Here is an 11757-nt window from a genome sequence, read left to right as displayed (position 1 = left end):
AAGACGTTACTTACTTACTTACTAATAACAAAGCACATCTATTTTTCGTTAGAAGAATTCAGTACATCTTGATGACAGCAACAACTGCACCATAGGCTCTCCCTGGATTCCGCGGACTTAGAAGGTAGAAGCAATTCCTAGGCAAAAAAACGGAAAAAGCGACAACAGTGAAATAGTTGAGAAAAACAAAAGCACGCGTGAGAACAAAATCCAGCGAGCAAACAATGCAGTATTCGCCTTGTGGCGAGAGCTGAAAAAAATAAATGAAATACCCTCATCCGGCTAGACAAAAGCAATATCTGACCTAAGACTGGAACAAAAAATTGCAATAACCACCAGGAAAAAATAAGTGCCAAAAAGCAAAAAAACAATAATAAAAATAAAAAGTAAAAAAGTGCCACCAACCAAAAATTGTCATCCAGCAAAAAGAATTGTAACTCAGAAAAAAGTGCAAACCAGCAAACGTTTGTCGCAATCTCTCCTAAAACTTGGTAAATAACAGTGCCACCCGGCCAAAATAAACCGGAATGAAATTCTCTGCACACTGATGCAAGATAATCAGTGACCGCTTTTGACATACGGTAGCTCAGCGTGCAGAGTACACATATATCACTGACGGCTACTTCTCTCCACAATGCGAGGTAATGATCGCTTTTGACATACAGCATTTGTAAACTTCGTGGTGTAAACAGTAAATGGAGTGTGGAATTTTTTGTTTTTCCATTTTCTAATGTTTTGGTTGCTTTTCCCATAAATGTTTCCCTGGTTTCCAAAGGATACTACACGACTTTAAGGTAAACTTGCTCAAGTTGCCTGTAGCAAAATTACAGAGTAAGTTACTAGTTTATGGTACTATCCATTCTACGATCGGCGCTTTCCGAGTAAGATAATTGGTATTTCTGCCCCAGCCAATGTTAATATTAAAGGTCTTACTAGTTTGGTACCGATATAAAATGGGGCAAGTTAGCAAAAGTCTTAGAAGAGTTTCATTGAGCAATAACGATCATACCTTCTTGCATTTGCAAATCCCTACTTGATTGGAATTTAAAAGAGTGATATGAAAGCAACGTCAAAAACAGATATCAACCCGTATCCCGCTTTATTTTCCTGTTTTCTGCGGTTGTTATTGAGATGGTGAAAATGAGGCTCATTTTAGCACGTGCTCACCACCGAAAAAAAATACGTTAATTCGCCGGCCTCTGCTATGTATCTGTTTGGTTATTATATCTTTTCTCCCTCTAGTTATTGTCTCGCAAGCTGTATCGTTTACGTAATCTTTCAGTGACCACTATCCAATCAAAATATGTGATTGCCTGAGCAGTTCTAATCTCAGCTTGCAGAGTACATATGATGAACTTGGTTACTGCTAAATTCCCAGGCGTGTTTGGAAAATCACGTTACCGCGAAAAGCTTCGAAACAAATTACTAGGTTTACTAAGATACTTTAACATTTCTGCAAATGAAAAGGTCTGACACCATCCTAAGAAACAATTACTTTTTTGACGCCAGTTCTGTGCCTTTTATCAAGATGGTGAAAAAGGGACTCTTTTGAGCACGTGTCCACCAAGTGTAAAATATATTACTGACGGCTACTTCTCTCCACAATGCGAGGTAATGATCTCTTTTGACATACAGCATTTGTAAACTTCGTGGTGTAAACAGTAAATGGAGTGTGGAATTTTTTGTTTTTCCATTTTCTAATGTTTTGGTTGCTTTTCCCATAAATGTTTCCCTGGTTTCCAAAGGATACTACACGACTTTAAGGTAAACTTGCTCAAGTTGCCTGTAGCAAAATTACAGAGTGTGTTACTAGTTTATGGTACTATCCATTCTACGATCGGCGCTTTCCGAGTAAGATTATTGGTATTTCTGCCCCAGCCAATGTTAATATTAAAGGTCTTACTAGTTTGGTACCGATATAAAATGGGGCAAGTAAGCAAAAGTGTTAGAAGAGTTTCATTGAGCAATAACGTTCATACCTTCTTGCATTTGCAAATCCCTACTTGATTGGAATTTAAAAGAGTAACATAATAGCAACTTCAGAAACAGATATCAACCCGTATCCCGCTTTATTTTCCTGTTTCCTGCAGTTGTTATTGAGATGGTGAAAATGAGGCTCATTTTAGCACGTGCTCACCACCGAAAAAAAATACGTTTATTCGCCGGCCTCTGCTATGTATCTGTTTGGTTATTATATCTTTTCTCCCTCTAGTTATTGTCTCGCAAGCTGTATCGTTTACGTAATCTTTCAGTGACCACTATCCAATCAAAATATGTGATTGCCTGAGCAGTTCTAATCTCAGCTTGCAGAGTACATATGATGAACTTGGTTACTGCTAAATTCCCAGGCGTGTTTGGAAAATCACGTTACCGCGAAAAGCTTCGAAACAAATTACTAGGTTTACTAAGATACTTTAACATTTCTGCAAATGAAAAGGTCTGACACCATCCTAAGAAACAATTACTTTTTTGACGCCAGTTCTGTGCCTTTTATCAAGATGGTGAAAAAGTGACTCTTTTGAGCACGTGTCCACCAAGTGTAAAATATATTACTGACGGCTACTTCTCTCCACAATGCGAGGTAATGATCGCTTTTGACATACAGCATTTGTAAACTTCGTGGTGTAAACAGTAAATGGAGTGTGGAATTTTTTGTTTTTCCATTTTCTAATGTTTTGGTTGCTTTTCCCATAAATGTTTCCCTGGTTTCCAAAGGATACTACACGACTTTAAGGTAAACTTGCTCAAGTTGCCTGTAGCAAAATTACAGAGTGTGTTACTAGTTTATGGTACTATCCATTCTACGATCGGCGCTTTCCGAGTAAGATTATTGGTATTTCTGCCCCAACCAATGTTAATATTAAAGGTCTTACTAGTTTGGTACCGATATAAAATGGGGCAAGTTAGCAAAAGTGTTAGAAGAGTTTCATTGAGCAATAACGTTCATACCTTCTTGCAAAGCCCTACTTGATTGGAATTTAAAAGAGTAATATGAAGGCAACGTCGAAAACAGTTATCAACCCGTATCCCGCCTTATTTTCCTGTTTTCTGCGGTTGTTATCGAGATGGTGAAAATGAGGCTCATTTTAGCACGTGCTCACCACCGAAAAAAAATACGTTAATTCGCCGGCCTCTGCTATGTATCTGTTTGGTTATTATATCTTTTCTCCCTCTAGTTGTTGTCTCGCAAGCTGTATCGTTTACGTAATCTTTTAAGCGACCACTTTCCAATCAAAATATCATAGTAGCCTGTGCAGTTCTAATCTCAGTTTGCAGAGTACATATGATGAAGTTGGTTACTGCTAAATTACCAGGCGTGTTTGGAAAATCACGTTACCGCGAAAAGCTTCGAAACAAATTACTAGATTTACAAAGATACTTTAAAATTTCTGGAAATGAAAAGGTCTAACACCATCCTAAGAAACAATTAGTTTTTTGTCGCCAGATTTGGCAAGGTTTCTGTGTCTGTTATCAAGATGGTGAAGAGTGACTCTTTTGAGCACGTGTTCACCAAGTGTAAAATATATTACTGTCGGCTACTTCTCTCCAAAATTCGAGGTAATGATCGCCTTTGGCATACGACATTTGTAAACTTCGTGGTGTAAACAGTAAATGGAGTGTGGAATTTTAAGTTCCTCCATTTTCCAATATTTTGGTTGCTTTTCCCATAAACGTTTTCCTGGTTTCCAAAGAATACTACACGACTTTAAGGTAAACTTGCTCAAGTTGCCTGTAGCCAAATTACAGAGTGTGTTACTAGTTTATGATATTCTCCATTCTACGATCGGTGCTTTCCGAGTAAGATTATTGGCATTTCTGCCCCAACCAATGTTAATATTAAAGGTCTTACTAGTTTGGTACCGATATAAAATGGGGCAAGTTAGCAAAATTGTTAGAAGAGTTTCATTGAGCAATAACGTTAACGTTCATACCTTCTTGCAAATCCTTACTTGATTGGAATTTAAAAGAGTAATATGAAAGCAACGTCAAAAACAGTTATCAACCCGTATCCCGCCTTATTTTCCTGTTTTCTGCGCTTTATATTGAATGGTGAAAATGAGGCTCATTTTAGTACGTGCTCACCACCGAAAAAAAATACGTTAATTCGCTGGCCTCTACAATGTATCTGTTTGCTTATTATATCTTTTCGCCCTCCAGATCTTTCCTCGCAACTGTATCATTTACATAATGTTTCAGCGACCACTATCCAATCGAAATATGTAGTTGCCTGAGCAGTTCTAATCTCAGCTTGCAGAGTACATCTGATGAAATTGGTTACTGCTATATTCCCAGGCGTGTTTGGAAAATCACGTTACCGCGAAAAACTTGAAAACAAATTACTAGGTTTACTAAGATACTTTACCTTTCTGGAAATGAAAAGGTCTGACAGCATCCTAAGAAACAGTTAGTTTTTTGTCGCGAGATTTGGCAAGGTTTTTGTGCCTGTTATCAAGATGGTGAAAAAGGGAATCTTTTGAGCACGTGTTCACCAAGTGTAAAACTGTTGTAAAATATATCACTGTCGAATCACTGACGGCTACTTCTCTCCACAATGCGAGGTAATGATCGCTTTTTTACAGGAAAAAAACGCCGAGTCAATACCACTCAAAATATTGAGTAAATCATTTCATCCACAATGACTCTTAATAGCGAGTAATTTAAAGCAATTTTGCTGAGTAAAGGGTACTCAACATAGTGAGTAGAAAGAACTCATGTGAGTAAATTGTACTCAGCCCATGAGTAAGCTTTACTAAACTCATGAGTAAACTGTACTCAACCCACGAGTAAACTGTACTCAACCCACGAGTAAACTGTACTCAAATTAGGAGTTAAAATCACTCAAGAGAATTGCATCCACAGTAACTCTTTATTTTGAGTTAACACGTAGTTTACTCAATTTGTGAGTAAATGGTACTCTTGAAAAAGAGTTAAAATACAAATGTTATGAGTAAATGGTACTCTTACAGAATAAAAGATAGTTTACCTTTACAAATCAGTAACTAACACTCTTAACCTCTTAACAAGGAGAAACGTTTTGCAGTTGTTACTAAGGCATGTTCTAGTGATATTTGAACAACGAAACAGACTTGTACCCACAATAAAACTTATTTGTGTGCAGAAAAAAGGGGCAATTGCAAATTGAGAAGAACTTATTACAATAGCAATTAATCAATAAAAATGATCTACAAAAAATATTAAAATGTATATATAGCCTGTGTAATAGCTAGAAAAAGTACAAATTGAGTCTTACAATGATCATTGAAATTTCAACAAAAGCTTAATACATATCAAGACAATAAACATTGCATGACACTTAGAGCTCAGGTTTGATTCAAGCCTAATTGAATCAAACCACAGTGTTAAGAAAACTATGTAAACCACCCATCTTGCATTTATTGCAACCGAAGTTATGCTGTGATTATAACTTTAAGTGTTTTTTTTTTTCATATATTTTTTCTATTTAGTGCTGATAAAGGATGTGGTAGAAATTAATTGGAAAGTAAATTAAAATAAATAAACCCCTTTCTGACTTGCTGGTACATTGGAGGATAATGCCCTTGGCTGAAAGATTGTCCTCAAAGTTTCACAGTTGCTTGACGCTTCTCAGCCAACTGTTGATCCATTTTTAAGACAATCGTTCAGCCTCAGGTATTATCTTCCAAAATACCAGCTGCCTGAAGGGATCGATTTACTAACTGAAATGGGGTACAATAATAATTACTAATTTGCTGCCTCTCCCTTTGAGTACAATTAAAACTGAAGTTAATAAAAAGTACCCTCTGTAAATAGCGTACCAAGCTATACTAGCCTGCGTGTCGCGCTTCGCGCTCTCCCTCGCTCGCGCTTCGCGCTCGAACTTCCCTTCTCCCTCCCCTTCTAACGCCGGCCACGCAGGCTAAGCTATACAGATGACTGATTCATATAAAAAACTAACATGCTATTAAAGAAAATCCATGCATAAAGTGAATTCTGAAGTGACCCTGTACCATTGATATATATATTTTTCTTTTTAAAACTTTAACAAGGAAATTGAAACATGACAAAGCCCACAATTTGCTACGTGGCAACATGCAGACTGTAAATTAGGAATAATTTTCTAATTACAGAATAAAACTTACATGTGCAGTCAAACTTGATAATCTTTAGCTAGAAACTTTGCCAAGTGGTGGGCTGAGCCATTTACTAGGTTCATATCTGACATGTGTCTTGCATACTGATAGAATCACAAGTGTGATTCTTGCTAAATGTATGACTGAATATAATTTCTTGCCCCGGCAGGGTTCCGGCCCACAGTCGGGAACCCGAGGGGGCCACCTTAGAAGTCCCCGCGTAGATAGGTAATTAAAAATGTGTGCATTCAGAGAACGATACCAGAAAAAATCTCGATTTTGGTCAAGCGGGGTAGCAAATGATTTTCGAATAAAATCAAATACACCTTACGATGATATGATAATATCATATGATATACATGTCTCCCATCTCACTTGAGTAACAGAGAAGTTCTAAGTTTCTGAAATATTTTAATTTTTCAACCAATTAACAAAGACGTAAGTCATCTACACAGAGTAGGTGTATCTCTGGTATTTTAAAAAGGACAATGGAAAACAAGCAGGAGTTTCTTTCAAAACAGTGTTTAAAATATTAGTAAATAATAAAGATGGTAAATTTTAAGCTCAGTAATAAATAATGAAGATGAATAATTCAACATGACACGAGCATGGGACAAAGAAAAATTCTGAGTCCCCGACGGGAATCGAACCCATGGCCTCCCAGATACCGGTTGGGCGCTCTAACCAACTCAGCTACGAGAGACTCGCTGTGAGCTGGGCCATTTTACTAGGTTGATAAGTGACACGTGTCCTGCATACTGCTAGGATCAGCAATGTCGAATTCATCAAGTTTTGTAGTAAATAATAAAGATGGTAAATTTTAAGCTCGGTAATAAATAATGAAGATAAAGTATTCAACATGACACGAGCATGCCAGGGACAAAAACAACATGACTCTGAACTAATTCAACGGAGTAGGAAATTCTTGTGCATTTTGAAAGAGCCTTTAAGATTAATTTATTTGACAGATTTTAGAAAAACATGATGTGTCCAACTTTAGAACACAATAGACGCAAGTATCCTAGGTACACAGCAGAGCAAAACTTTCTCCGGTATGTTAAAAAGGCAGTTAATGTTTTTAATGTATCACCAATTAAATTGAACTCAGTACACAACTTGCATTTAAAATGGTGTTTTAAATTTTTCGTCCAATTAAAAAATGACTTGACTCTGAGCAGCAGTTTCTGTGGCACTTTTATCGTTTATCACTGAGCTTAAAATTTACCATCTTACCGGTAACTATTTATGTCACAATTCAAATTTGCCTTGCAAGTAACGGCTTGCATTTTTAATTTAAGCGATTCTCAAATTGGCGATTCAATGTAAGCCTGTTGCTAATTTCTTGCAGTCTGTTGGCAAACAGTCAACAAACTATGGAACAATTGTTTGGCTCAGCCTCTATTAAAACAGAGATGGTAATAATTATAATTTTTAACAGCAAAATAAAAACTAGAATTTAGCAACAAGCTTAAACAAATTTGAATTGAAAGATGCAAGCTGCTTTGATCAGACTGTCAATCAGTAGTATTGATACATTGCTACGCAACATTGCAAAGTTCCTAACAAAAGAACATCCAGTTTGAACGTAATATCAAGGTTACATGTAAGTCATAACTTTTACATATGAACCGTGACACTTCGTATAGGTGAGTACAGTAAATTATATTTGGAAAGTATTATTATTGAAGATGCAATCTTGCATTTTTTAAAATAGGCATTTTTTGAAAAAAAAAGTGAGGGCTCAGAACTAGAGTGGGTTAGCCCACTCTTGTTGTAAGCCCCTCAAATTTAAATAAAAGTTATACCTGCAAACATAAAAAGCAGTCATGAGGCCAAGTGTATACGTAGCTTCTACAAGATTTTCTGCAGTTACACGTACAGTTGTATGTGTACATTCACCCCTCCTGGCTTTTTAAGGGTTCCCTTGAAAATTATTAAGATTAATTACTATAAAAGGACATGCTTTTTCCTTTTATGAAGCAATCTTCTCTGCTCTGCTCTGGAACTATCCTGTTATAAAGAAAGAAATTATGTGATAAGTTATGTGAACTGATAACCCATATTCCTTTTACATGTATACGGTGGTATAAAAAATCTCTATATAATGAAGTCCTGGGAACAATATTCTTTGCCCCAGTTATTATAACCCCAATAAAATGAAGCCTTGTTATGGCAAACATATTTTGCTAGTCCCTTGGCCCTTCATTAAATCAACCTTCAGCTTCCCCATCCATCAACATTTGCCTCACGAAGATTAGGGATCTCCTTGAAGATTTTTCCATCACATTCTCTTTGTTGCTCAAGGGTCGATCTTGTTGGCATTTTTCCAAAGGTGTTTAAAGAAAACGACAATTTTTTTAGTTTACATGAAATGTTTCGACGGAAACCTCTGTCGTCTTCAGATGAATGACTTACAAATAGTAACATCATACAGTGCAAAATGATTAAAAGGATAATTTTAGGCTAGATTGCAGAATATCCTGCCACTTTTTGCATCTCATTGAATAACAACAGTGCCTATTGTTCAACTACTGATTAAGGCAAGGTATTTCTTTTTGAATATAGTTAGCCTCCTTTATCTTGAGTTGAAAGCTGGTAGAGGCGTGATCTAAATATGACAGCAAATTATATAAGTGCTCACGTAAATGTCGGGTGATTTCGCCGAACATATCAGGCATTACAGCCCACACATGCAATCTTATAAACCACACTCGAACGAAGCATTACAGCTTCTTAGCATTACATGTATAACTCACACATAGCATGCAAAGGCAATACAATTTTGAGACATCTCATACCTTACAACTATAAAACATTCATCCGGCTTAACTGTATTATTACAGTCATACACTTGACTTGTATTGCTTAAAATACTACTAATAATAACAAAGTCCTGATGTAACAAAAAATCACTTACTATGTCCTCGTAGACTTCCGAGTGGACTTCATTTCTTCCCGTATTTTTCTTTTTCGCACTTGCAGAATCGCTAAAATCTGTTTGCAGATTTCCACGCGTTGGCATTTCTCTAAGTTTAACGTCGACAAAGTTGACATGTAAAAGCAACTCAAACCAACCAAAGCAACTCAAACCGTTCAAAAGCTAGTCAAGCTGCAAAAAAAAGGGTAACAGACGGACTTCTCAGACTAAAAACACTCTCGATAACCTTTTCCTGTGAACTCGCTGGTAGACTTTCTAAAAGTCGTTCGCTTTAGTCTAACTCGCTGGCTACAAACGAAGAAATTTCACAAGTTCTCTGAACCAGGAGATGCAGCCGCTGACCAATGCTATTGCAGTCGGTGGTAGAAACAACAGTTTTTTTAACCCACTATTCTCATTTTTACCATGGGAATTGTATGGAAATTTGATCTGTATTATACCTCGTCTCAGAGACATACATGCTATCCGGATTTTACTCAGTAAATCTTTATTATTTTTAAGTACAACAGGGGCCATGAGCTATAATTATGACCTGTGCCAATCACTTATGCTGTGTGCAACAGAGCACTGTTGATTTCCTAGCTACACTTTATTTTGAGTTTGCAATATATTTATTTTTTGGCATGCCCTTTTTGTTCATAATTTGAGAATGTAGTAGCCAACAATAAATCATGTGAATGTGCCAGAGAACTCCTGAGCTGCTGATCCATCATAATTTTTCTAACACAAGTACAGTCCAATCTGTACCATAAATAAAAATTGATTGAGGTGCAGTGGCCTAAGTGTAAGTTGTCGGACTCTGGATCAAGCGGTTCAGGTGTGAACTCTTACTGGTGTCATTGTGCTTGTTCTTGGGCAAGACTACTCTCATGGTGCCTCCTCTCCAAGTGTAGAATGGGAACTGGCAAATTGATGGTGTGACGAGGGGGGGGGGGGTAAACCTTTAATGAACTTATACTTGCATCTCATCCAGGGGGGAAGTAGAAATACTCCTGCCGTGCTTAATCCTACTTAGCCAGGATAAGCTTGCTTGATGGGCAACTAGACTTGCATGCAGACCTTGCCTTTTTGTAACAAGGGGGTAATTATGAGGTCACACAGGACTCTTGCAACCATTATATACATATTTATTTATTTAGTTCAGGTGTGAGCCCAGAACAGCGTCATTACATGTATGTGGGGGGAGTGGGGAGGTTAAACCTGATATGCTTTGGCCTGATGGGCAAGTAGGCTTGCATGCAGACTTGGCCTTTTTGCATCAAGGGAGCAATTATTTTGAAGCACATTAATGGGAATTAAGCCCTTATGAAAGGAGAAACTGTCTCCAATAGGGTGTCTGTTTATTTAGGGTGGTACTCGGAGCTGGCTTGTTTACAGTCACATTAAGTTGACACAAGATTAGTCCCAAAATTGAACTCTCAATTACATACACATACTGCAGATGCACAATGTACTGCCAGTGATATTCTCTAGAAAGAGCCACTGTCATATTGCATATGATACCATATTTTCTTGAGTAGACGCCAGACCCCGACTCGATGCGGGCTTCATTTAAATGCCGGTTCAAAACTGGAAACGTTTGATCAAGGTCCCAGTGTTTGTTCAAGGTCCAGGTGTTCCCGTTAATGAACTTAAAACTTTATACCCTTAACATTATTTACTTGTTCCCATGTTGTGATAAAAATAACTAAAAAAAATCACGGGGCCAAGAGGAAAACAAATGGGTGAAATGAGAAGGAGAAACTACTCCTACCCAGTTTTGCTGCTACTTGTGGGCCAGTTTCATAACATTATCAGTAAATAGAGTGAAGGACTCTATACAGCATTCAAATGGTTTTCTTATTTTAAGAAACAGGAATACTGAATGCTGGCTGAAGCTGGATGTCTAAAGGGTTATACCCATTAAAACACTTAGTTTTAAAAAGGTTTATTACCTGTATTGTAGTCAAGGAAGGTAAAACTGTATAAAACTCAAGGAACTAAATCCATTGATCACCTGCACCATCTTGTTGACTTTAATTTTTCTGTATAAATTTTACATTATTTCATGTTTATAAAGCTTTTTTCGGAATAAACAGCTGAGATAGATTTTATGCCCATGGCGTGTATGATAGATTACAAGAATGAAAACAACAGTTAAGATCATTTCAATCCTTCGCAAACGGCAATAGCAACCTACATGTATTTGCAGCTCTATTAATTCAAACATTGCAGACATTTTATCCTAACTATTCAATTATGTTGTTCTCATCATACCATGTATTCAAACGTACGTAGTCCATGAATCGCCGTTCCTCTTCGTTCTTCGAGGCTTCTTCGATCGGTGCTTCGATTGGACAAGAAGACGGCAGCTTCGTTGTAGGCATACAGCGCCAAAACCTCATCGAATGAAATAAATATTGAGTATTTGCATACAAACATTGCCCTTTAGACCGACGGAAAACGGCTTTAAATTCTCATTATAAGAAACGATACCGCTAAATTGCAATGTCTCTTCGTTGCGGCTCTCTTCGGTTTCGCCACCGGGCAAACTAGACGAAGAATTTGTCGAAGAAATATCTTTTTATAACCCTGTTAATTCTCAGTATATTCTCTCTTGGAACACTCGAAGCTCGAAGCGACGATGCGCATATGACGTCACGAACCAACTCATGCGTACATCCGCTTTTCAGTACAGTCGCTGGTTCACTTTAGACGTCCGAGTAATGG

The 11757-nt window shown here is 37.3% G+C and overlaps 1 long non-coding RNA gene across 1 annotated transcript; it reads right to left on the bottom strand.

Annotated features, from left to right (window-relative positions):
• Positions 1-7032: 7032 nt before the first annotated feature.
• On the bottom strand, positions 7033-9163 carry LOC144658754 (uncharacterized). The gene is made up of 2 exons (XR_013571778.1): positions 9028-9163; positions 7033-8120 (listed from the first exon to the last, which is right to left on the bottom strand). It is a non-coding gene; the product is annotated as an uncharacterized LOC144658754 (long non-coding RNA).
• Positions 9164-11757: the final 2594 nt, after the last annotated feature.

The sequence above is a fragment of the Oculina patagonica genome, chromosome 6, assembly GCF_052425735.1.
Source record: "Oculina patagonica isolate OP01 chromosome 6, crgOcupat, whole genome shotgun sequence".
NCBI lineage: Eukaryota > Metazoa > Cnidaria > Anthozoa > Scleractinia > Oculinidae > Oculina > Oculina patagonica.
The sequence above is the reverse complement of the archived record's forward strand: the minus strand, read 5'-3'. Positions and strand labels throughout refer to the sequence as shown.